Below are 5,564 nucleotides of genomic sequence, written 5' to 3'. Positions count from 1 at the left end.
CATGGCACTTAACCCCGACAACGAGCTTAATTCCAAGCATGTGTTGCTGCTGTCAAATGCTGTTGAGTTGTGTATTTAACCGAGCCGACATATGCAGCTGCTGGGAGCTTGCCTTCAACACTTCTGGCGGAGAACAACCACACTGAAAGATGACTGCGGAAGGAGTCGAACCCGGACATCTTGATTAAAGGCACCGTCTGAGCTATAGGCCACTTACGTTCTGCTGTTGTCAGGTGGACGTCGCTGGGACAAGCAGACGGCCCGGCCCGGGGAGTCCGCCTCCTTCACCGTCAGCGCCTCGCCCGACTCCGTGTGCGGCGTTAGTGAGTACCCCCCTCCTCGTGTCACGTGCTGAGTTCGACGGCCACTCAGTGTCAGCTGTGTCAGGCGTTCAGGAGGCAGATATGTCCGCAAGTTCAACTGACGGGCGCCCGGCTGCTATTTCGTCAAACGGTGCGTTACGCTGTGGCGACAGACCTCAGCGTTTGATTGACTCCAACCGCGCACGATTAGCAGCGCTTCCTCCGATTCCAACGCTCGCATGCCATTCGCGTTCTCCTACCATTCTCGTCTGCCGTTTAACTGTACGGAGCACGACAGAGCAAGAATGATGGCGTGCCCCTGAGCGCCGAACACGAATGTTGGTGTGCTCCCGAGGACCGAACACAGCTAACAGTGTGCTCCCGTCTGCAGGCGCCGTGGACCGGAGCACAGAGCTGCTGGGCACCGACACCAAATCACGTGGATGGCGGTGTTGCGTGTTTGCCGTCTCCGGCAGTTTGTCTCACAGGCCCATGACACGCCAGTGCAGGTCATCTGCCGGGAGGGGACGGGAGGGGACGCGTGGTGTTGCCGTCGACTGGAGCACAGGCGGCAGGATATTGGCCCTCAGTGTTGACTGCTTTCGTGTCAGTGAGGAAACGAACAGAATAAAACACTAGCGATACTCATCATCATGAGGCCTCCTTTGCCCAAGAGCACGGCTGTTTTCTCAGTGATACAAGACACGCCCGTTTTGAGCGTGACCATCAAAGAACAGCCTGACTTGTAAACGGTGCTGTGTCTCCCGTCCCCTTCCGCAAACCCGAGCGCGCCGTATCGAACCCCTAAGCTTTGGTGATGTTGAGATGTTGAAACCTTCCGCTGTGCCGTGAAATACGTCAGAGACTGATGCGTCCAGAACTGTGGTAATTGAGTGGATGTCTTCTCGTCTGGTGTTGTGTAACATCGTGGTGTGCTGACGACGTTGAGCGATGCCGGCCATTTCAGGTGACCACGGAGGACTACTGCCTAACGCAGCAGATTAGCGTGGTTGGCACCCTGCTACGGTACGTCTGCCTTCAGGCAGGGGAGGGAGGAGGAGGGGGGGGGGGGGGAGCTCCTCGTGCCTTCAGCGTACCGCGCACCGCCGCACCGCCGTGCCTTCGTTGGTCACCTTTGGCCCTTGTGGTTTGACGCTTCCAATGCTTACGTGGCTTTCGAGAGCAGTGCGTTTCCCTGTTCCTGATTGCTGTTCTTGTTGCGGTGTCTTCTATAACGCCTGCCGACGATGGGAGAAATAAGACGTCAAAACATGGTTTAGGTACCGCCACACTTGACGAGCAGCCTAATGCGAACACAATTCTCCAACATGCACCTCAGTCTCTACTCTCAAGTGTCCTCCACTGCTGGAAAGATTTGAATATTTTAAGCACCTATCGATAGTCGGCCGTTATGAATGGACGACGACAAAGTGAGATAAGTTACCTCAAATAGTTCATAAACGTACTCTCAAATCCTGTAAGGTATTTTTCGAGTTTGCGAAAGAAAGGGAGGCCAAGATCAACTAGAATTGGAGAACATGCCATTCATTCAACGTCACCCTGAACGGGATGAAGCGTACCACCATCCCCAACTGCCCCTGCCTGTTTCTGTGTGGTCGTACGACTGGTCAGGCGGCGACACCTCCGCAACAGCCGTCTCGCTCCCGCCACCAGGAGCGGCGTCTTGAATGAGGAGCTGGGAGAGAACGCCCTGCGATCCTCTCCAAGGCCTGGCAGCACCAGATTCCGGGGATTGGGAGGAAGCAGAGGCCCGCCCCGCTTCAGAACCGACCGGCTCGACGTGCTCAAGACATTCGACGTGAGTGCCCAGTAACTAGCAGTTGTTCACCTTTTGGACGGCGCATGCAACTGCGGTTGTCATCATTGGATGTCGCAAAATACCCATACAATCTCGTCCATGCAGCTTGTACCGGGAGAACAGTGAATCAACATGTCGATGATCACGACTGCTGCTAAGTCTTTAGTGGTGATAGTCAAGTCATCTTTCTGAGAATGATACTTTCATAGAAAACTGCCATTTATTTGGGTGTTTCTTAAAAGAAGAATCATTCTGGTGAAAACGCGCAAAATTTTCATGAAAATATTTGAATGAAACAATATATGAAAGAATGGATGAACATATGTATGAATGAATGAGTGGAGAATGTCTTTTATTGGTGCATGAAAGTGTCGCAAATACTTGCGATCGTCTTTACCTTAAGCCAATATGTGAACGATAATTAATCACAGTTTGTAATTAAAGTAACATTTTTGGTCCTCCGTGTCGAATGCCATGCAGAGAATAGCATATGGACGTAACACGTAGAGCATGTAGAAAATGATCGTCAGAACGTTTAGTGTTTTTCCTTCTGCAAAGGACTCATTTCAGCAAGCTACAAATAGTTTTTGACGGCTCCACAGCTGATGGCAGGTGCAAGAATCTCAACGAGTATTTCGCGGTTGATGAGACCTAATTTCACTGGTTGCCAGTCGTGGTCACCAGATTCAGACTGTCTCAATCGGTATAAGATATGCCTTCCATTTGAGAAGTTATGACAAAGTTACTAACGCAGCTACATCATCAATGGACGCAACAAGCTTTTTAGTTTCGAAGGCTTTCATTTAGTTCTACCGGTCACAACATATTCTTTTCAAAACTCGGAGGCATCGCATCGATCAGGGACTGATAAATGACCCTGCAGCTTTTAAATATGCTATTGGCACAGATGATCTGTGCCTGAGCTTCAGCTCTGGTCATATTGCTAGTATAAGATGACCACAAGGCATACACTTTTGCAGGAAACAGCTCAAAAGGATCCACCAAAATGATGATCATACTGAGTGTTCTAAGATACTAGGGATACCCTCTGGGATCGGGGAGGGTCATCTGAGCCGGATATCTGGTATGGTCGGTTTCGAAAACGGTCAGTTCCTAAATGTGAGCCCTGCCCCGGCCTGCTTGTGAACAAGGTTTTCCGTATCCATGTGGAAGATGGGGAGACGGAAGCCGAGGCCGGAGGCGTTCGCAAAGGCGGAGACAGAGGGCAGATGCGGGGGAGAAGGGTAAGGAGGAGTAAAAAGAAGGTCAGCAGAAGGAGAAGGAGGATGAGGAAGAGGAGGAGGAGGAGGAGGACAAGGAGGAGGAGGAGGAGGAGGAGGAGGAGGAGGAGGAGGAGGAGGAGGAGGAGGAGGAGGAGGGGGCTGAGGCTGAGGCTGAGGCTGAGGCTGAGGCTGAGGCTAAGCCTGATGCTGAAGCGTCCCCGAAGAAGTACAAAATCTCTTTCTAAAAGTACAGAATAAATAAACCTTGGATAAGAGCAACCAACTGGTTAAGGTATTCTGTGCACTGTCCCAGCTTTCGGGACAAGGCGGTTAAGACGCCAGTTAGCGCCTTGTTCAGCATATTTCCATCGAAATACACTGCTGCAGTGAAGAGCACAGCGAGATGAAAAGAATGCCTGGGAAACCGCGTCTGGGGAACCGGAGGTAAGGGGTTCAATTTCCTGTGGTGTTCGCCCTTACTGCCAGGGTGATAGGCAGGCAACGTCGTAAAGCCTCACGAGTTAAGTGCGTCGTAAATCTCAATAGCACATACATCAAGAATGAAAGAGAGGGACTCGGCATCACGACCCGTCACTAGTACAAGGCAAGAGACAGAAGTAGCTCGGCGGGAAGAGATGGCGATCCTGACCCGTCACTAGTTCAAGGCAAGAGACAGAAGTAGCTCGGCGGGAAGAGATGGCGATCCTGACCCGTCACTAGTATCAAGGCAAGAGACAAGTAGCTCGGCGGGAAGATCGGATGGCGATCCTGACCCGTCACTATACAAGGCAAGAGAACAAAGGTAGCTCGGCGGGAAGAGATGGCGATCATGACCCGTCACTAGTACAAGGCAAGAGACAGCAGTAAGTAGCTCGGCGGGAAGAGGATGGCGATCCTGAACCCGTCACTAGTACAAGGCAAGAGACAGAAGTAGCCCGGCGACGAGAGATGGCGATCCTGACCCGTCACTAGTACAAGGCAAGAGACAGAAGTAGCTCGGCGACAAGAGATGGCGATCCTGACCCGTCACCAGTTCAAGGCAAGAGACAAAGGTAGCTCGGCGGGAAGAGATGGCGGGATGACAGTCGCATGAATTTGGCAAAGTGTGAAGTGACATATTCGCACGTTGTGTTTGAAAACAGGTTAGTTGGGAATGCCTCATACAGGCCACTGGAAATCTGCAAAACGAATGGATGGCCATCTCGATTAATGAGTGTGTTTCATGCTTCGTGTTGGTTTATTTTTAAATACCTTTGAAACATTAAAGCGCAACAATGGACAAAAAAGCATCTGCACCAAATGGATGTTAACTCTAAAATATTTGCTCCCTTTGGACCTTAAAGCTGAAATATTGTGTTTATCGTAAAATGCCGGAGTTTATGCAGCAACCGAACTGACATACTGAGTACTACGCCGAAAGGACATACTATAATGATGTTAAGCAATCATGATAGTGCCCGGACTAAACGCTGATCTCAAGGAGGGTTGCAGGCGTGTAACTTGCTCTTAAGCCGAACGGAAACCACGAGGCGATGTAGTAGTATATCGTGGAACTTGCGCACAAGCCGAACGGGGACCATGAGGCGATGTAGTAGTATATCGTGGAACTTGCACACAAGCTGAGCGGAGACCATGAGGCGATGTAGTAGTATATCGTGGAACTAGACAAGAACTAGACACTGGCAGTAGACGCCGAGACAAACGTAAACATTCCAAGATACAAACAAAACTACTGATTGTAGCAATACCAATTTTATCAAGATATCTTATCTTTGCCATAAACTGGTGGTAATTGTGCTTGGTTACTGCCTAAGTGGTAGCGACATTTGCCACCCAAGTGCGGGGGTGCGCCGTGCAATACGGCCAATGTTGGGTGCCAAGTCCACTAGTAGGAGAGGCCATGTCTTAATGTTCGGGCTGACCGCGACGGCATATCAGCGGAGCGCCTCCGTCCTGAGCTGTTGCCGGCTCCGTGCGACCTTTTGTGATGTCCTCCGTTACCTTGTGCCTGAATTCGCCTCTGGCTCGTCGACCTCGCGGGATCGACCCGCTACGTCCAACCGGGTGAATGACGCTCCCTTTCCACGCAATGAAAAAAAAAGCAACTGTATTTTCATCTGGGGGAGTCTTGTGATAACGCGTTAGCAGGGTGTAAGGAAAGCAGTAGTCTCGCTTGACATGTTGGGGGTGCACTTAAAGTGTTTCTGACGTTCTCTTCCT

This window comes from Pollicipes pollicipes, unplaced genomic scaffold (genome assembly GCF_011947565.3).
Source record: "Pollicipes pollicipes isolate AB1234 unplaced genomic scaffold, Ppol_2.1 Scaffold_2555;HRSCAF=2994_pilon_pilon_pilon, whole genome shotgun sequence".
NCBI classification, from domain to species: Eukaryota; Metazoa; Arthropoda; class Thecostraca; order Pollicipedomorpha; family Pollicipedidae; genus Pollicipes; species Pollicipes pollicipes.
Note: the sequence above shows the minus strand (reverse complement) of the source record.